This window comes from Tachypleus tridentatus, chromosome 1 (genome assembly GCF_004210375.1).
Source record: "Tachypleus tridentatus isolate NWPU-2018 chromosome 1, ASM421037v1, whole genome shotgun sequence".
NCBI classification, from domain to species: Eukaryota; Metazoa; Arthropoda; class Merostomata; order Xiphosura; family Limulidae; genus Tachypleus; species Tachypleus tridentatus.
The window spans coordinates 178592026-178614415 of NC_134825.1; the positions used below are offsets into that span (position 1 = coordinate 178592026).

General features: G+C 36.4%; 1 protein-coding gene across 5 annotated transcripts in view; it reads left to right on the forward strand.

Moving 5' to 3' along the window:
* Window positions 1–22390, forward strand: part of LOC143231324 (uncharacterized) — a 196480-nt gene that overhangs the window by 26384 nt on the left and 147706 nt on the right. For 2 of the 5 annotated variants that reach the window (XR_013016882.1, XR_013016880.1), the window contains exon 5: window positions 9239–9342. The exons of 2 other annotated variants lie outside the window; for them this stretch is intronic. The gene's annotated coding sequence lies outside the window, so the exon portion shown is untranslated. Of the gene's footprint in view, window positions 1–9238; window positions 9343–10739; window positions 11450–22390 lie in introns of those variants that run through there. One more of the 5 variants, XR_013016884.1, reaches the window with a different exon arrangement.

Below are 22390 nucleotides of genomic sequence, written 5' to 3' on the forward strand. Positions count from 1 at the left end.
CATTGATTTTAATCGTTTGGTATTTGTCATTTCTCTTCTGGGAGTCACACTACTGATGGAAATAGTAAGGTTATCAGTCCATAGACGTAGCTTGATATGGTGAGAGAAACATTCACATTATTAAATAATCGACATGGGACTGATATGAATACACCTCCTTCTAGATGCTTCAGACATGTTAAGGAAAAATAGATAAGACAAGAAAACAACAAGTCTTTTTCTTTAATATGATTATTTAAACTTATAAAAGACACGGGACTCCACGACGTACATTTTAATCTAAGTTCGTCATGGCTTTCAACAAGATAAAGTGATCACACATTTTTAAAATAAAATATAACAAATAGAAAGAACTGTAAACATGTTAATTTGGTTATAAACTGACAGATTTAACTATTTTATCTCATGATGTAGAGAAGATGAATATCAATCACTCTGTACCATTAGTAACTACAGTGTTAACTTCAGGGCCCGGAATAACCAAGCGTGTTAAGGCAGGCGACTCGTAATCTGAGGGTCGCGGCTTCGCATCCCCATCGCGCCAAACATGCCCGTCCTTTCAGCCGTGGGGGCGTTATAATGTAACGGGCAATCCCACTATTCGTTGGTAAGAGATTAGCCCAAGAGTTGGCGGTGGGTGGTGATGACTAGCTGCCTTCCCTCTAGTCTTACACTGCTAAATTAGGAATGGCTAGCACAGATAGTTCTCGAGTAGCTTTGTGCGAAATTCAAAAACAAACAAATAAAGTGTTAACTTTACATTGTAACTGAAGTACACAAAGAACACACGACTGGAATTAGGAAGATAAAACTAAAATGTATTATATTCCAGATTGTTTTCATATACCAGTTGAGATATTTATTCTGGCTAATAAATGGTAAGTTTCTTTACATTTGAACACCGTGATTAGTTAGTGGAAATACATTGCTTTGTGTTTGTTTCTCTAATGAAGGATAATCCTTATTACTATTTTCTTCTGAATTTAATACACTGATACAACAGACAGAATATTTAATTAGACAGAAAAGTTAGTTTAAACCTAACACGTTTTATTGTCACAGTTATTCAATCTCACTAATTGTCCTTAACGCTTAATACAAAAGATGCCAACATCAGCGGAAGTAGAGAAGAACGTATATGTCAACTACACAATAACTGTATGGTATAATTACTGTGTTTCAAATTTTATAAAGAAGGTTTATACCCATCCATTTTTCCATGCTTTCAGTAGCTAGCAATTCAATTTCCTAAGGTTTTAAAATCAACACAGCTTTTATTTGTAGTAAATCATACAATATGGGCTATTTGGGTTCTGCCCACCACCAGTACTGATACCCGGTTTTTAGTGTTGTTAGTTCACTGACATGCCGCTGTGCCACTAGGGATCTAACACAACTTTGGAAAACAAAAAACTAATTTTCATGTTCTCGGAAGAAAGTCTACGTTTGTTATGTATCTATCTCACCTGTCATTTTTTGTTTTAAGCATAGTGTTACAGAAAGAGATGTCTGTGGTTTGCCAACCATGAATCAGGGGCGTAACCAAGGGGAGGGTTGAGGATTAAACCCCCCTCCCCATGGACCCAAACATTTTAGACAAGTTCAGTTGCCGCCTGTGAAGTTTCATAAAGATCCGTGATTGCATGGCAGATAATTTCACACACAACAAATGGTCAATTGCAAATTTCTGACTGAATACTCTTTTAACACAGCAAGTTTTGTCAGAACTAGAGAAATGCAATCGAATATCTATGAAAGGCTTAAACGCCTGTTCGTTCCTGCTAGGACATCTACAACACAGTTTGGTTCAACTTTTATATCACGGTGAATGTATAATGAGGCCAGGCCATTGAATCGATCTTCAGTGGTTGTATTTTTCAAATACGTTTTGAGTCTTCTGAGGGTTGAAAACGAAAGCTCCACTGAACTCGTTGACACAGGTAGCGTTGCAAATACTTCCAACAGTCTAGAAATGACTGGGAAGATTTCTGCATTGTACATTGCATATGTATCTATGACATTTTTCGGTCTGTTGCTTGCAAGTGATTTGTACCAAACCCTAAGTTCACCTACTGCAGCTAGTGAAGTACTGTCAATGTCAGCCTTGTCTTTAATTTGGTCACAAATTTGGTGCTGTTGTGCTGTAGATTCTGATCGTTTTGTGGTAGATCCTGATGGCAGTAAAAACATTAAGTTTAAAAGAAGAGTTTTGTGACTGAACAGACGGTCACATATTTATGAAAGAACGTGGTCAGCAAATGGTACAAATACAACAATACGAAAGTACTCTTCAAGGCTAGTGGTTTATGGGTTAGCACGGTACATCTGTCTTTTAGCCTGCCTTGGCATTATGATGTCAATTTGAAGCTCACTACACAGAGTTTGAGCCTCACAGAAAATGTTGTTAAATTCATTCACAGTATTATTTCCGAATGAACGGATTAAATCTTTCACTATTTCATCGTGATGCATCGTAGCACCCAAATCAATGTTCTGTTGCTGCAGTAAGTTGCATAGAGGCAAACTAAAGGAAAACAATTTAACAATGGTAAGTAACAACAAACAACCTACAGAAATTCAAACATTTCACAGAAAGAAACGAAAACAACGATACGATTAATTTTTCAAACGTTAGAATTACACGACGCCCCTCCCAAGGTTTCGCCACTAAAATTCATATAAAAAACACAAACAACGGAAATTACATAAACTGATTTTCTCATCGTGTTATCCACCAGAAGTTAGACACACTAAAAGGAACTCTAAACTCAGAATACACTATGTACAGAACAGAAAACATTCATAAAGAAGCTATACACTAAAGTGAATGTTTCACTGACGTTAACCAGTTCACTACTAAAGTAGTTATAGAAACTGTAAATACATTAAAAACAACAGACAAAGGGTGTTTAACAAACAAAGTTAAATTTTTTCCAAAATAAAGAAAAACAAATTACTTGTGTCTAGAAAATATTAGTGTACTTCTATCAGAGGGGCGTAGAATTTTACACCCGATGGGAGGATGATTTTACAACCAATTATGTGAACTGATCAATTTGGAAATTTGTAATCTCTGATTACGTGAATCTGAAAGCTGTAAACATGCAGTCACAGAGTGATCTTGTTGCCACGATACTTCAAGGTTTCCATGTAGGGTTGTATAAGTGAGGTGTTGTGAACAGTTTTCAAAATGTTGACAGAATAAAGACAAATATGTCACAAATTAACTGCCACATGAATTTATTCCTGCACACTGTACAGCATAAAAGATGGCCATTATACTTGACAAGGTTTCTAATAACTTTCATTGCATGAATTATGTTTTCAAATATTAATAAAATTGGTAATTACCCTTGATAAGTTTATATCTACTGAAAAACTGTTAATGTTGTTTCATAAAAATAATTATAACGTCTTTGTAAACTTTTGAAAATTACGCATCAATACAATGTAGCACATAATTATTCATACTTTTCATTGAAGTAAGATTCATTTAGTACTTTAGTCTACATGTTCCCAAACGTAGACCTCCTTTGTGATGATCTGTTTATAAATTCTTTTATAAGCTCTTCTATATTTATCTTGTCGACCTCATCTTTGTGTGACAAACTACCACATGGTTGAGGCAGCACTGAGACATAGTTGACCTTAACCATGTCTTCAACCGTCTTAATGCGGAAAAGCTGCGTTCACATTCGCAGCTGGATACTGGACATACAAGCAAAATTTTCATGAGAAGAAACACTTCATAAAACACCTGCTGGCTTGTTTCATGCATTTTACAATAAGCATCCTTTGCATTGCACCTTTCAGAGATACTGCTTTTGTTGTTTGTTCCTTTGAACGTGGGCAATTCAAACTCGAGCCGTTGTACACAGATTTCTGGAAAGAAGTTTATAACCGAGTTATCAATCTTGCCAGATGTGATCATGTTCTCAAGTGCTAGATATTGCCTCAAGTCATTGTTGTCTGCATTGAATCTAGTGGTCAGATGTTCTATGACTGTGTCCACAAATTCAAAATATTGGCTTCTGTAGTAATCTCTAACAGTTGCAGAATGGTGTGCTGATCCTGTGATCCTTCTGGGGGTCAAAAGGCACCGGATCTAGGAAAGTTATCTTTTTTTCAGCTTCATCAAATATCTTGTCGTAAATTTTCGCTGTTCACAATACCCGCAATTGCTCAACTGTAATTGCAGATTCTTCCATCATGCCAGATACTGTCGCTGATTTTGCTTTCTATGCACGGTTTAGTTCCTCTAATGCAGCTAATGGATGCTGAGCCATTAACAATCCTAAAAATGTCTTTCCTTTGTCAAATCTTTCCAGCAGATCAGGAGCTTTCACTGCTACATCTGCAGTTTTATTTGCTAATTCAGACAAAGAACCAACAATGTCACTGTAGTGATCATTAGCACATATAATTGCAGATAGGCGGCACAACCAGCGTGTTGGACACAGTGGGCGGATGTATTTAACTGGACCATTGTGGCTGTCTGAAGATACAATATTTTCAAAGATCGTCTTGTGTTTGCCTGACCTCTGAAGCAAGACACCAAGTTCATGTACCCACTGGAAAGAATCTCGAACACATTCACAAGCTTCAACTGCATGTTACATTATTAAATTAGCCTTGTGTGAAAAAACAAAGCTGACGGTTGCTTCTCTTTTATTTTTGCCTGTAATCCACTGTACGTACCATTCATGTTAGCGGCTCCATCATAAGTTTGTGCTCTTAATCCTGACAGTGGTAAATTGAGTCTGGTCAGTACATCAAGTATAGTCGAGGATATTCTTTCACCAGTTGTATTGGAAATACTGTACAAACCAAGAAATGTCTCATGGACGTCAAGGTTCTCATCTACGTATCGTACACATATTGCTTCCTGTTCGGCACCTGTAACATATTGAGTGCCATCAACCATTAATGCAAAGATTTTACTTTGCTGCACTTCGTGTGCTATGTTCCTCAGTATTTCATGACTGAACATCTCCATTATTTTATTCTGAGCCTGGGGTGATGTGAATGTGGTTTTCTTTGACAAGTAGGCCGTCAACTCAGGATCTTCCTCTTCCAGGAGCTTCATTAACTGCAGGAAGTTCCCTTCCGTATCAGTATGTCCATGTAATGCTCAACCTTGACACAGTAAGAAACGTAAACTTCTGAATATTTTTGCTAAACTTCTTTTGTATTCTTCCTGCTGCTTCTTTTTTCCATCATGTAGCTGGACAGTCACTGAAGTTACATCAAGTGAACCTTCTGGAGATATAGCGAATCTGTGCTGAGAGGAGGATTGATGTTCGTTGAATTTCTGTTTTGCCTTCTTCCAGTTGCAAAAAACCGGTTAATATGAAGGTATACTCCACTGGCCTCTCCAATTTCCCTGTAAAAAGGCCTCTATTTCCCTCCTTGGTACAATGAAAACATATGACTTTTTTGAGTCTGACTGTCGAAGTGCAACCATGGAAACTCATCAAACCACTTGCCTTGGAAGTTGATATTTTCAGAATTTTCTTTCTGTCGTGGTATTAGTTGTGCGTCTGGATGATATGGCTTTCCACACTCAATCTGTGGAGTGTCAGATTTTTCATTACTGCACAAACTTGTTTCACAACTATCTGGTGGTTCATGATGTGCAATAATTGCAAAGCATTTTCAGACTCGTCCTCTGATGAACATGGTATTTCTTCTGTATGGCAAGTTTCTATTCCTTTGTTTGAGATTGTTGGATTATCTGCATCTGCATTGTCACTTGTAGTACTACTAGATGGCTTGCAGAACTCTCTGATATCGGACAGTTTCAGACGCTTGCTTGTCGTAATTGGAATCTGTTTCCCAGATGACTCAACAGGCTAAAATACAGTCTTTATTGAAAAACTCTAACGTACAACGAACGAAGGTAGAACAAAATGGAGGTAGAACTGAACTGTACAATGTATTTAAGTCGAACGCGCGAACCTCACAGTGACTACCGAGCCGACTGACCGCCTGGGCATCGCTGGGACAATAATGTGTGCTAGTTATAACACAAGTAATTGCATGTTTCTCGAAAATACTTAAACAATCACAAATATATTATATTCCTGTTACAGCTAATCAAAAGGTAAACACGTTGTGATATAATGTCTAACAGCACGTCTATTAAATAAAAACACCTAAACAAAAACTAGCAATAAAATTGGAGTAGAGGCTTCAGGCCGTTGAAATTGCTCCTTTTGTGTTCTAATTATACAAGAAAATACAATATTTTTACTATCTATGATAAGAGAATATATTGTTCTTTTACCATAAAGCACCAACACTTTATTAGAGAGCGGTGATAATTTGAAATTTCATGGATTAATGAGGGCCACAAACATAGGCCTAATGAGCCCTGTTGTAATATCGAGGCTCAGACTAAAGGGAGCGGATGGGGGTAATGTAGGGCGTGTCTGAATCCGAGCGACCCGAACCTGTCGTTAACTGTACACTAAACGTACACTATGGTCAGCGGATTCGTTAGTTAAAGAGAGTAAGGCGTTCGACAGTAAAACCGGCTAGACATGCATAAGAACAAATGGCGTAGGAGAACCGCACAATATACACATAAGATTGATGCAGCTACAAGCTACAAATGGCCTGTCAGATCTAGATCACAGGAGTTTACGTTTGGGAGTGATATTTTCGAATTTCATGCTCTGTTCAAATTGTTGTGATGAAAATTTTACTTAATCTTACACTAAGTGCAAGACGTAAGTAGATTCTGTAATAGTTGTTGCAAGCCTTGCATGTATACTTAGGCCTACTGACTGATACTTACGAACCATCGCTAAGATTGAAAAGCTTAGAAGCACGCCTATATTAAAGATGTACATTTCGGCTACTGAAAAATCCTACATCTAGGCCTAGTTATGTAATTCGATTGGTTTGTTTGTTTTGGAATTTCGCACAAAGCAACTCGAGGGCTATCTGTGCTAGCCGTCCCTAATTTAGCAGTGTAAGACTAGAGGGAAGGCAGCTAGTCATCACCACCCACCGCCAACTCTTGGGCTACTCTTTTACCAACGAATAGTGGGATTGACCGTCACATTATAACGACCCCCCAGGAGGGCGAGCATGTTTGGCGCGACGCGTGCGCGAACCCGCGACCCTCGGATTACGAGTCGCACGCCTTACGAGCTTGGCCAGGCCAGTAATTTGATTGGTAAGAAGACGAGAATCACAAGAACAAACACACAATTCGTAGGCCTGTGATGCAATAAAACAATTCAACAGACCAAACTGTAGGGGAGGTTATTATATGCACCATACCCCCACCTAAAATGAAAGGGGGATGTATCCCCTATCCCCCCTGGATCTACGCCCTTGTCTATCAGAGATTTTGAAAGACTGGCATATATATATATATATATAATCTGAATATAACACTTAGATTCGTTTTTTCATCCGTGAAAACGCACATTGATAAAACATAAAACAGTACAAAAATACATTGTAATAGTTGCTCACCCTTTTACATAAGTGAAACAGAACGTAACTTGAAAGTAAGGTCGAAAGGACAACAAACAAAAAAACACCTTCCCAATTCTATGAAAACATGACTTAAAATAAATACAGTTTTTCTGAACAGAACATCACAGGACTAAAACACGATTCTGATACTAACTGAAAAGAACATATGAGAAAATTTATTAATAAAATCAAACAATTCCACTGTTAAAACACCCAAACTTGTCTCTATATATCTTTGATCGTCATATGTTTCTTAGTTTATGTCAGTATTTTACATTAAATTTTACATAGTTTTGAAAATAGATTCATCTTTCTATTGTTTTTGTTTAACCATATATAAATAATTTTGAAAATTGATGCTGATTGATATTTATAAGACAAGAAAACCGACTTGAAATAAAAATGTATCTCAGGACGACTGGTATGGGTATTAACACTTTTACAAAGCTCTTCTGAGATACATGAATAAGTAACTACAATCAATTCTATAATTCAAATACGTTGTTAGATTTTCAATGTTGATTTAAATACCAAAACGTTCTTTATTATAAAAACTTGTCTACTTTATAACACTATATAACACAAATTTTGTTCCTGGATAGTATGTGTTATTTCTTAATTGCGTATGTTGTAAAAGTACAGAAAATTGCCATTATTCCCTTCAAACTTTGCTTTTGTGACCTGGAAAATGAAATTTAGAAATTAACCTATCTTCTATGTAAAATGGACAAATTTGCACATTTTCATTTACATAAGGTCTGAATGAAATAACATATAAATCAAGATTTATATGTATTTATACTAAAGTTATACAAAATGAACAAAAATGTTTAAAAGTGAGTAGTTTTCGAGATTTGCCACTGTAATGCCAATCACTTTCACGTATCAGCCCCCAGATATAGTCTCGGCATTTGACTTTGTAAGATGAAGATCTCCGATCAAGTCATCGAGGTCTCTTTGGTTGGGGTGGTATGGGTTTATCTCACCAGCTGCACTTCTGAACTTGTAATCTGGATCTTCAACGTCTACCTCCTCTTCTGATTTCCTGCTTGCTTTCTCTCTGTCGGAGTGGGTCAGAGAGCTCAGGGCAGTGTGGCACTGGGGTGATCGATGATGGGAGGTACGGATACATGATAGCAAATGCATTCTTGCCACCCAGACGTTTGGAAGGGTCTACCATGCAGAAGTAGCAATTGCTTGAGTGGTCAGTGGGTTCACGCCAAATGTTTGGAATAGCGAACTTCATGGTTCTCTTTTTCCCCTCTGTACCATCCTGCAAAAGAGCAAACTAAAATTGTTATTATGAAGAATAAATTTATTTCATCCACAACTAATGTGTGAGAGGTTCATATAAATTTTTTTTTGATATTTTTGGAAATTATAAAAAAAAAGATGTTTAAGTTTTAAAAGGTCTAAAATTTGCCCGTCTTACCTTCTAGAGATTTTTTGCAGTGCTCGCAGGTAAAATGAGATGCCCAAGGTTTGTCTTGATCACCGATAGACATGCTGAAATATGCCTCGTAGGCTTCACACATTTTAGCGGATGCGGTCACGTGCTCCATGCTTGATATTGCTGGTACACAAAAATATGGCTAACAGAAATGGGAAAAAACTGTCTCTTAAATTAATTTACTCTAATCCTGCTTTGCAAAAATGTAGTTTAATATAAGAACATTCATAATACTTTTGTCAAAAAACATTGATCTTGTATTTAATGTATTTTAAGTTATTAAGTTTCATTATTCAGGTCATTCGGAGACAACGAGCAATGTCAAAGACAATATGTGGACTGTATTCCTCTACTGAAAGAAACAATATAAGGAAAATTTACTATATTTGAGAGGGAAGAAGGTATGTAATATAAGATTGGTCTTCTTTGTTACATTTTTGACATACATCATAAACTGTCATCACTAGAAGTTAGTCAATCATACTGATTTTAATTGGTGACTTGACTGTATTTTTCATTCACATATATGAGCATGACTTCAATGCTATTGTTAAATGTTCTTTCAAACAGCTGCTACACAAATAACTATATGTACCTAATGAATACATTTTATATAGAGAGTGAGACAAATTCTATCTATTTGAATGATACTCGATACATTAGATAATGTTTTCAGCTAAACTGTTTCTTTTAACAAGGCGACCTAACATATGGTCCTGAGACTTATTGTTTTTATATGCATGAACACTGACTGACGTTTAGCTCCTTCAAGAAGCATATTAAACAACATAGTAAATAGCAATGTTACATAGTGGTTTTCAACATACAGTATTATAAATAATAAATTCAACAAAAAGAATCAGCTGCACATTTCAAAATAAGAAATAGATGTGTTTGAATATTAGTTTAACATTTTGTATAATTATTCACTGGATGTGTCAACCTAACACCCAGCATTGTAATTTTATGAGATATCAAATGTATTTTATGAGTTTATTTTTAAAATGGTTTATTATGTTTCTTATATTTTACAAATCCTGAATAAATTCACGAATATTCCTCACCACAGAACAGTTGATGTTCTTGTAACAGTTACAACTGTAATCTAATGTAACAATAAATTTCTAACAATCCATAAGGTGTAATGTATAAACTAACATTGAAACTTAAAACAGATATTTGAACATTTAAACATTTAATATAACTACTGTTATTGTGAAATGATATTAAACAAATTAATATTTAACCTGTGAACAAATAATAAATACGGGATTATTTTTATATTACATTTGTAAGTTTCTGAAACATATAAAGCACAGTTGTGTTCAAATTCATAAAACATGAGCATGTGGTATGTAATTCGGAGGTTTATTGGTTTTCTTAGATTCAGCAAAACTCTACATTTGCATTACAAATATAAGAACAAGTTGTATATGTTGACCACAAATATATTAAATGATTAAACACATCTGTCTACTTTAGTATTTCAGGTCATGAACATTACTCGATACCTCATACAAAAATGTGTAGTAACAAGGAAAGCAAACTTACACACACTCTTCAACAGACAAGCTGTGTACAGTGTAAGGTTTAACACTTTGAGAAGTGGATAATGTATGAAGTACTCTTGACTAAGCACACAACTAGTACAGTAGTTGAATATGTTTAAATCTGTTTTCATCACAAATGTCACGTTTAATATGGTAATAGATAAGGCCATATCAAGTATATTACTTACAGAAGTACTGATCATGAACATATAAATAATCAGTGTTTAATTATTTTTACCATACTATAGCAGATGAGAAGTTACTGATGAAGTCATGGTCAGAAAATTCTTTCGGAGAGCATTTTGGCAGTGCATAAATATTTTAACACTTTCTTGTATGTAGTAGTTCAGCAGTAAATATTCTAGATGTGTGATAAATATTGGTAGTTTCTTTAATTAGAAACGTGTATACTATTTTTCTTGCATTTATTTTTACTGTGTAACATTCTATGTTACATATTTTTCTAAATGTAGTTACAATATCTTTTGTAATTCAGATGTAAGTATTTAATAAGTACTATTCTTTTATCATAGACAAAAGTTTCATGGCACAACTATTGTCCTGTTACACTTTTAGAATTATTTGTCATGTTTATTACCATGCCATCATCAAGTGAGGCCATATTATATCATTCCAAGGGGTAGTACAGGTTAGTATGAGTTAGGAGCTTTACTTCATTACTATGAAATGGGAATGATCATTGATGTAGTAGCTATTATAAAAAATATAGAACAGTGCACTATGTTCATAGTTTGATCTAACTGTGCAGGACACTTATTATCCTTGATCTCATCTCTCGCTTGTGAAGACGTTTGAATTGCATCTTGCCCTCTTCTACATAATCTAAGTGGCTTGTAGTTGGATGCAGACTTGGTCTTCGTGTTTTCATTAAGATTCTTTTGTTCTAATTTCACATTAATATTACCTTGCTTTTATTGTACAATCTATTTTTGAAATTACACAAAACATTTATGCACTTGTGTTTTGAAGATACTTGTAACTGTGTTGAGCATCAGTGTACTTGAATACCACCCTTTAAGGTCATTCTAAGGCTTAGTTAAATAATTGATTTCTACTTCAGTTAGTGTGCTTTTTAAACACAATATATCATACTCAATAAAATTTAATTTCGGTCAATAAAATAATTTCATACATTATACACACAAACATGTAAGTAACATTCACAGAATAAAATGATATTCACATTTTGTTTTTTGCTTGTAATTTCTTTAGGAATCTCAAGAATTTTAACATTGTAGTGATAACAGGTGATGCTTTCAGAAAATATTCACAAAACCCATAAAGATGATGATGTTATTTTGATTTATAAAAATGAAGTTAATAATACGTATTATTTAACGTAAGAATCATTTGATATTTATGTAGTAAAGTATGATGACCAAATAAACAGGTTACGAGACAGAGGGTACGAAATATTATATGTATATTTTTTACATACTTTCAATAACTGTATGTATACTAATATATTAATGTGACATATTTTATATGAAAGTTTAATACTGTCTTAATAATCAGTTCCAGATATTTTTACTGTCAATCTTGTTGTCTCATTTAGTACCAGTTCTCTTTATCAATCTTTTCACCTAATGCAGTACCTGCTTTCTTTGTCATTCCCTCGGTGCGGATTCCTGTACGTGGGGAAGAGACCTCCCAGGAAGTTCTGTTCTTTCAGTTTATCTCATCTGGGAACTAAACATCTGCTCACGTGTTTGTTGTGCGTGGCGACCCGTGGAGGGAAGAAGAGGATCCTGGAGGTTCAGGGGTCCAACCCTAACACCCCACTTTGCCCTTGAATTTCTGTAGACGTGCGGCTTTGAGGTGGGCCCCCTTGAGCCAATCGGTTGGCCCACTTCGGCTAGAGTCAACCATGTACCAGTGTTGGATGTTCTCAACAGGTGTTGTGGACATTGGATCTGATACTGGTGTTTGGGTATAGTGCTCACGAAACTCTAGCGTTTTGCAGTGTCCTTGTTTGACATTGTAGTGCGTCCCCTAGTAGGGCTCCATGGTGGGTGGGGTCAGTAGGTACCGAAATTTCCATTCTTTATTATGGATCCTCCAAATAAAAACTTGAATAAAATAGTGAAAAACAGTCCATAGGTAAACAACCACGTCTTGAAGATTCTGAGCAACAGTCTTCATCATCTGGAAAACCTGTTGCACCTCATTTTCTTATCCTACATTCTCTTTCAGACAAACCTTTAGGGCAAATGTCTCCCCTTTTCATTGAGAAGGGACTAGAGTGATTTGCTGGCTCTTCAAAGTCACTAAAAAACTTCGATCTGGTAACATATTGGTGGAAACACCCACATCTCAACACAGTGAACTCTTCTTGCGCTCAAAAGCAATTGGAGATATACCTATTGAGGTTACACCTCATGCTACATCGAATTAATCATGAGGAGTTATTGTTCAAAGGGATTTGAAGAACATCCCTGAGTCAGAGATTCTCGCTGGTTTCTTCACTCAAGGAGTTTCTGCAGTGAGATGTATCTCCACTCGCAAAGATGGAATTACGATGTCGAACAATATCCTTGTTCTGACATTTACATCACCACGACCACCTGCCACCATCAAGACAGGTTATCTTGATTGCAGGGTACAGCCATACATTCCAAACCCTCTCCGATGTTTCCAGTTCGATCACTCAAAGACGTCATGGTATGGTTCCTTGACGTGGGCTCCTTGTGCTGGCAAGGACCATGATACCTACGAGTGTGAAAGGGACCCTCATTGTGTCATTTGCAAGGGCTCTCACCCTTCCCACTTTCATTCTTGCCCTAAATGGTTGGAAGAAAAAGGTGCAGTGTTTGAAAACAATTCAAAACATTACTTATCCTGAGGTTCGAAAGTTACTGTCCACCACTTCATCTCGGATGTATACTGCTGCACTTCGTTCCACTACTACAGTGGGAGTGCAAAAAGAATAATTCTCAAAACAAATAAAAGTCTTTTGACCTTCATGGTTAAAAAAGTTGATCAATCGACTTCAACGCCCATCTCTGTCCCTTACGTACATTCCAACAAATCCCAAGATCCACTTCCTTTGGTTTCGGGTAGAGGCATTTCCTCGGACACATCTTTTTCTCCTACCCAAGATGCAAAGCGATCATTTGTTCAGTCACTGTAATCCCCTTCCAACAGCAAAGGCCTGCCCAATCGACCCAGGACATGATCCATGGATGTCGCTAGACCTCCCTTGAATAAAGACAGTAAGTAAAAAATATGTGGTCGTAAACAGAAGGGTCCCCTACCAAATTCGTCTACATGTAAATAAAAATGGCTACCTTGATACAATGGAACTGTCGAGGTTTACGTTCTAATCTGAATGACATTAAAACACTGAATGCTTCCTACCATTATGTATGTCTTTTTCACAGGAAACATTTCTGAAATCTGCCGATACAGTCACTTTTCACGGTTTTCTTTGTACAGAAAGAACAGGCTGTGTGATGGACGAATGCACGGAGGGGTGGCAGTGTTGGTTGATCAGCATGTGCACACACTCTCTTTGCCAATCGACACACTTTTGGAGGTCGTAGCCATCCGTGTTTCCTTGGGTCATACCATCACTGTTTGTTCTCTCTATCTGTCGCCTGGAGAAACATGTGACCAATCAGACGTTGATACTCTCATTAAACAGTTGCCGTTTCTCTTTGTAACCCTGGGGGACTTTAATGGACATCATCCCTTCTGGGTAAGTGTTGATATTGATAGGAGCATATGCTTTCTGATCACCATCTCTCTCTTTTCAATTCTGGTTTTACTACTTATTTTCATGCACCTAGACAGTCCTTTACTGCTACTGATCTCTCAATTTGCTCTCTTCTTTATTCTTCCAGTTTTCATGGAGAGTTGACAATAATCCACGAGGCAGTGGTCATTTTCCTATAATTTTGAGACTGGCCATGTTCGATGCTACCCGACCTAATGCCCCAGTGGAAGCTGGATTACGCAAACTGGCCCTCTTTCACTGCTCTCGCAGAACTCGATCCTGCCATCTTCTGTAAGCCATGAATAGATGACTGTGTAGCAGAAGTAACTGACTGTTTTATACAAGCAGATGCTCAATGTATTCCTAAAACCTCGACACGTTTCCCACAATATCCTCGTCCGTGGTGGAATTCTGCCTGCCATATGGCACGAAAGGCTCCAAAACAGGCCTAGGATACTTTCTGTAGATATTTCACACTTTCGAATCGCATCGCTTTCCACCAGGCCCGTGCACATGCTCAGTGGATAAGACGTCAAATCAGAAGGAATCATGGATTAAGTTCACAACCAGCATATCTTCTACTACTAGTTCCAAAGTCATAGGGGATAACATTCAAAAGGTTCAGTGGGCAATATATTCTGTCCCCTTCTCGATCTTGCTGATACCTGGAGCATCACCGATACTCTAGAGGAAGCTTTTGCCGGGTATCTAGCTCTTCTACTTCTTCCTCCACCTTCTTAGTCATCAAGACTCGGACAGAGCAATCACCTCTTTCCTTTTGAGCTAATTCTCTCTGTGACTATAATCGTCTCTTTACACTAGTGGGACTCAAACTTGCCTTTCGTTGGTCTGGCAGTACATCAGTTGAATCTGATAATAAACACTATGAGATGCTGCGCCATCTATCTCCTGCTTCTCTTGCTATTCTTCTGATTGTTTTAACCAGATCTCGCAGAAGAATGTTTTTCCTGATGCCTGATGTCAAGCTATTGTCATACTTTTCTTTAAGCCTGGGAAGGATCCCAAGATTCCTTAAAATTACCATCCAGTTGCTTTGACGAGTTGTCTCTGTAAGACCTCAGAGAGGAAAGTTAATGCTCGTCTTGTTTGGTTTCTCGAATCAAACAACCTCCTCTTGCCCACAGAGTGTCGGTTCCGACGACAGCGTTCCACCGTGGACCACCTGGTTCGACTTGAAACATCAATCAGAGAAGCCTTTCTCAAATGACAACATCTTGTATCAATATTCTTTGACATTGAGAAGGCTTATGATACAACATGGAGTATGGCATTTTGCGAGACCTCCATATATATGGGTCACGTGACCATTTGCCCATTTGTATTTAAACAAATTAAATGGACAAGAGATTCCAAGTTCGTGTGGGTTTGACACTTTCTCATTCTTTTCTATAGGAACTTGGAGTCCTTCAAGGCTATGTTTTAAGTGTCACACTTTCCAGTATAAAAATTAATGCCATCACTAAACAACTCCCTCTCACTATTGACTGTGTCCCTGAGACAAAGTTCTTGGGGCTTCTCTTTGACTGTAAGCTGATCTTTATACCACACATCAAGCAGATATGGGTCAAATGCACAAGAGCACTGAACATTCTCTGTGTCCTCTCTTCTACCACTTGAGAAGCGGGTCAGTGTTCTATGCTAAACATATATCGTGCTCTTATTCTATCAAAACTCGACTATGGATCACTGGTCTCTAGCTCTGTTAGGACCTCGGCTTTAAAATACTGTATCCCATTAATAATCAAAGACTTCAGCTCTGCACCAGGGTTTCCTGTACTTCCCCAGTTCAGAGCTTATACAAAGAGTCTCATGAACCTTCTTTGCACGTCCGCCATTTGGAACTGTCTTTACTATGTGCTTAGAAACTTCATTCCTCACCAAAGCATCCCATCTGAAGTTGTGTTTTTCTTCCTCAGTGGGCCTTACTTTTTTCAGAATAAACGATCTACCATTGCTGCTTTTAGCTGGATGAATTTGGTCTGTCTTTGGATAACATTGGGGTATCCTCTGGTCATCCTATCCCGCCATTGCTTCTTACAGTTTTTAAGTAATTTGTAGTGAGCAACGCGACAACAAACATTTCCAAATAAAACCCTATATTGGACTTTGGCCGTCTTGCCTCAGTAGGGATCGGAAAGAGGAAGTTGTTCTAACTAGACTACGCATTGGTCACAATTTTTAATTCATCGTTTTCTTTTATCGGGAACTGATGCACCAGTGTAACACTATGTGACAGTGTTAAGCCACATTTTACTTTCTTGTCGTCGTTACGACTCTCAACGACGGCACCATTTTAAACATGTTCTGTCCTGAGGTTTATCTATAGCATTAGACAAAGTTATTGGTGATGGTAACACTGTCCACCTTGGTAATGTTTTTAGTTTTTTAAAGGCCATTACTCTTTTTAATTTACACATTAGACCTTTTTTACTGTGATTCCCTTTTAAGAATCAAAGACCGTCTAGCTCGATTGAAATTAGAAAACATAAGATTTAAAAAATCGTTCCCGGTTATTACACTGATTTAAATCTCTTTAGACAAAATTTAATACTAGGCATTATACCTCCAAATTTTAACTATGTTATTCGATTCTGAGAGACAAAAACAGTTAATTATATACGGTTTGATCGGGCAATGTAGGATATTCTCTTCATACATTCGGCCCAGCATGACCAGGTGGTTAAGGAACTCGACTCGTAATCTGAGGGTCGCGGGTTCGAATTCCCGTCACACAAACATGCTCGCCCTTTCAGCCGTAGGGACGTTATAATGTGACTGTCAATTCCACTAATCGTTGGTAAAAGAGTTGACGGTGGGTGATGATGACTAGCTGCCTTCCCTCTAATCTTACACTGCTAAATTACGGAGGGCTAGCGCAGATAGCCCTCGTTTAGCTTTGCGCGAAATTAAAATAAACAAATAAACAAACTTCATCATAGTTTCAGGTTCAGTTGGGTCAGCTGAATAATCGACAGTAATTCCAAAAACTTCCTTACTTCGTGTTCAGGGACCGACTTCTAACCCAGAAATATTGATTATTAAATAGAATTCTTTAATGTTCTTACGACTTACCAAATAGTGTACACATGTATCTTCCAATGAAGATCTGACACTAGGTTGAATGATTTTTGCAAGCTCATTGTGATTCTCTGAAAAAAAAAAAACCTTTAATAATTGGTAACCTGTTTTCCTGTAACTCTCGTTCTAAACGTCAAAGTTCCGATTAATGCCTCATTACGAGTTATATTGAAGTTAATATAAACTTTTCGTGTAGGTTTTTTCCTACTTAGGTGGCGTCAGTTTATAGATAATGTAAACAGTTATTTCTTAATATCATTTTAGTTTATTTATACTTGACGTATATGTTCCTTTAATAGTCAAGCATTATTATGTAACTTCTGGTACGCATTCATTAGATGTGCTCAATTTTTATTCATATTATTTGTATGTAAATCCTACATGAAATTTTATAAAATTATTATTTTCTTGTCGTGAGGAATTTGAAAATAGTGTAAAATACATCAGTTCTTCCTTTCTTAAAGAAATTTTTATAATCGATACAAACTTTACTACTAAACTTCCATGTGTCTTACTTTTCTTGTTGCACTGAACAACAATATTATTAATCCATCTAAAATATTTAGTGATTTGATTCATACTATAACCCAACCCTAATATTGACCGAATAATAGTTTCACGATTAGCTATTTCACCATAATATTAATATTATATTTTATTCATAACTACAACTCATTAAATCAGTCAGATAATAATATTTATCTATATTACCAACCGTATTTAAAATTATATGCCGTCAATATAACGTACTACATAATTCATACACAATGAATGTTTCTCAAAGCAATAATACTGTCATCAAACAGTAACTTCATTATCATAATCGTATATCATAAGATATATTACTAAATCCAATACACTCAAATCGCGTTGTACGTCAGCAAATATCCTGCTGTGTCACTGGGGAATGTAAAAGTTTATTTTGTATATCCTCGTCCTGTTTGTCAGTTTATCCTTCATCAGTTAAACATTCATACTGATGCAGTTGATAACATTTTACCATCTTTAACCTGACTGGGCTTATTTGTTTTATGATTCTATATGGTTCTTTCCACAATTTCGCCAGCTTTATAGTGTTTCCTATTTTAACTTTGGGACTGTATAACATGCAGTAACTAAAAAGACACAGTTAAACTTGACATTCTCCTTAAGTTATTGCAATTGTATTTCCTTCCTTATTTTTGAATTTCGCGCAAAGCTACACGATGCTTACTTGCTCTAGGCGTCCATAATCTAACAGTGTAAGACTATAGGGAAAGGAGCTAGTTACCACCACCCACAGCCAACTCTTGGAATACTTTTTTATCAACAAAGAGTGGGGTTTACCGTCAGTCATAACGTCCTCATGGCTGAAAGGGCGAGCATGTTTGGTGTGACTGGTATTCGAATCCACGAGCCTCGAATTACGAGTCGAGCGTCTTAACTATCCGGCCATGCCGGGCAGTTATTCTAAAGTAGAGCCTTGTTTTCTCTTCTCGCAGTCTATGCATGGTTCATAATATCTTTAATAGTTCTTCTGGTATTCAACTGAAAGAATGTTTTACTTATCTTAAAGCTAAGTGTGCTGAAAATGAAATGTCATGATTCATTTTTATTACTTTAGTTTTCTATTTACGTATTACAAGTATCTGCAATATTGTTATTGTCAGTCTTTTCACGCAAGTCAGAGTCCAAAGTGTACTCTAGATGTTCTAACTGTAGTATTCCGTTCCTTAAAGTTTTCTTTCACCTTTATACAGGTTCGTTTGTTTGTTTTAAACTTCGCGCAAAGATACATGATTTGTGTATCTTAGACTGAAAATGTATTTCTGACAGATACTCACCTGTCACATTTTCACCCTTCCTTTATTGCATCTTTTTCTGCCTGATCTCAAAATGATGGTTGAATTCAAAGGGAGTCAACCGTACTAGGAGAATGTCACACTCCTGTTAGTTCCCAAAATAGTTTGGTTTAGAGGAACCACTAAAATGTTATTTCCCACATCATTTCAACAAAAAATCCATTCTCTAGTATCGAGGACATACAACAGATCCCAGATTTTGTTACCCTGACAACAAGTCAACACTTGTAAGATAAAAGTTTCTGGAGTAACACAATTTGAAACGAGAGGAAGAGACTTAGAGGCTAGAAAAATAACTGTCATTGTTTACTCTTAATATAATTTTCGTTGGAAGTTACATTTATTGTACATTTTCTACGTACTGCTAGTCAGACTTAGATAATACTTCTCACAATGTCTTCTTATTATATAACGAACTGATACGTGATAAGTCGGTAAAACCGCTTGTTCCTAATTCGTCCGCCAAGGCATTATACAGACGCTGTATCTATTATAGAATAAGTGGTGGTCCCAAATATCTACGGGTACTTGCGCGACAGTGGAAAGCCACGTTATACAATTAGAGGGTTTATCCTTTATTTTGAATTGTGACACTAAAGGAGGAAAAATTAAGACTTTCTTTAGTTTCTGGGTTAGAAAGTAAAAAAAATTATAGTATAAATACCAGATAATAAGAATATACAAGATTTGTTATTTTGTTATAAGGACTAGAAATATTTTAAAGAACTGTTTGATACATTACCTAAAGCGAAAATGTTTGTTTGTTTTTGAATTTCGCACAAAGCTAGCCGTCCTTAATTTAGCAGTGTAAGACTAGATGGAAGGCAGCTAGTCATCACCACCCACCGCCGACTCTTGGGTTACTATTTTATTAACGAATAGTGGGTTTGGCCGTCACATTATGACGCCCCCACGGCTGAAAGGGTGAGCATGTTTGGCGTGATGGGGATGCGAACCCGCGACCCTCAGATTACGAGTCGCACGCCTTAACACGCTTGGCCATGCCGGGCCAAGCGAAAATGTTAGGACTGCAACAAATAATAAATATATTTTCTCGAACAAATTTGAATTAACAACATCAGGCATTCCTCTATATGTATAAAGAAATATCCAGATACAGTTTTCCGAACTTTCGGCAGTATAGGTGAATATTGTGTTAAGTAAGCTGAAGATTTTTTATCAAATCGGACATAAGGTAAGGGTTAATCATTATACGTTGAATAATGTTCATCTTAAGGCATAGATCTGTAAAGAAAAAAGTTTTTCTTATTTTAAAGAAAAATAAGTTTTTATTCGAATTTTAAAAATATACATAATTTACTTTTGTATTTCAACTGAAAAGTAACACTACTTTCTTCAGAACGTCATAACAAAAAATATCCTCATGAACGTTCACTACATATGAAGAAAAGCAAGTGAAGAGGAACATTGAAAAACAAACAGTTAAAGATCTCCGCTAAGTATTCTCATCCTGAAATTACATTTGAAAATAATGAATAATGATATATAAAATACACAAAATATATATAGAGAGGAATCGCTATACTACATTTTTATTATTTACACAAACAGTAAGTTTATATTTGTTTACATTTGCATTTCCTTTCCAATGAGCTTTTTCAAATTGAGTTTTAAACTGATGTTGTTTATATTCTAATGGAGGTTCGTGATCCAAAACACACCAGATAGGTAAATGATTACAGTTTAAACCAAAGCCTGCATTAAAATGTAAGTGTTTAGTACCCATCCACAATCCTGTGTATCTACGATTGTTCTCTCCCGGCCAAACTCAATCTGTAGTCATTTTGTTTTCCTGGTGTTAATTTGATTTCCTAATTTGTGGTACTACAGAGTGTTCAGAAAGTCACTGTGCAGTTTTGTAATCATATTTTATTCAGTCTATTTCAAGCCAGCAACTGATAGCGGTGTTTAGAAACAAAATAAGAAGGATCCAGGCCTGTATTGATGCCAATGGGGATCACTTTCAATATTGTTTATAATTGTCATTCATATTTACCTCCTGTATTCTATATTGAAACATGTCTGTTACTAAATATATAAGTGCACAGTGACTTTCCGAACACCCTGTATTTGTTTCTTATCTTTAGCCAATCTCGTCAATAGATAGGTAAATAAAACCAGCTAATGGTTTTCTAGTAAAGTCTACTTATAACTCATTTAATGATGAAACTCTTTAAAATCAACTTGCTACTTGGATTTGAGGTCTTTAGGATTAAAATTTTAATATCGTATGACTATGTTATGAAACAAATCAAAGGTTTTGTTTGATTGTTTTAGAACAAAGACCACATTGGGCCATTTTTCTTTGTCTACTGTAGCAAAATGAACCCGAATTTTAGATAAACTTGTCGTTGTTTCACCAAGGAAGGACTATAAATTCCACAGAAGGTTAACACAACTTAATAAGTTTTATTTGTTTGTTTGTTTTGAATTTCGTGCACAACTACACGTTTGTTATCTGTGTTAGCCGTCCCTAATTTAGCAGTGGAAGGCAGCTTGTCATCACTATACACTGTGAAGTGTTAGGTACTATTTTACCAACAAATAATAGTGGGAGTGACAGTCACATTATTACGCCTCCATGGCTGAGGGCGAGCATGTTTGGTGCGAATGGGGATGCGAACTCGCGACTCTCAGATTACTAGTCGCAGCCTTAACCCACCTGGCCATGCCGGGCCGCGTCAATATACATCATATTTATTCAGTTATATGTAGTGCATTCAAGAACAACCTGTAGCATGTTCCTGGAAAAGGTAATTTTATATATTTACTATTAATTCTTTTGTACATCACCAGTTTGATACAAAATAGATTTGGTTTTCAGTGTTTCCTCTCATTTTGAACAAGATTTTTACGCTGGTATAAATAATATAAAAACTAAAAGAAAAAAAGGTTCAAAGATAAACCTACTCTACACTTGTCTGAAAGAAGTTAAAGTTTGGCGGTTGTTGAGGATTTCTTCTTGCTTTTGGTATACATCGTTATTTAGTTTTGAAACACGTGTTCTAATCTAACCAGTGACTTAATTAAAGGACTAAACTCTAATTGGCCCTTGGTCAGAACTTTAGTCCTTTTATTGGACAGGCCATGATTAAGCATACTGGAAAGGTTTATTAGGATGTTTACACACCTAGAGATAAAGAAATTGGAAAGATATATAGAAGCAGAAGAAGAGATACTTGTTTGTGAAATAGTTAGAAGA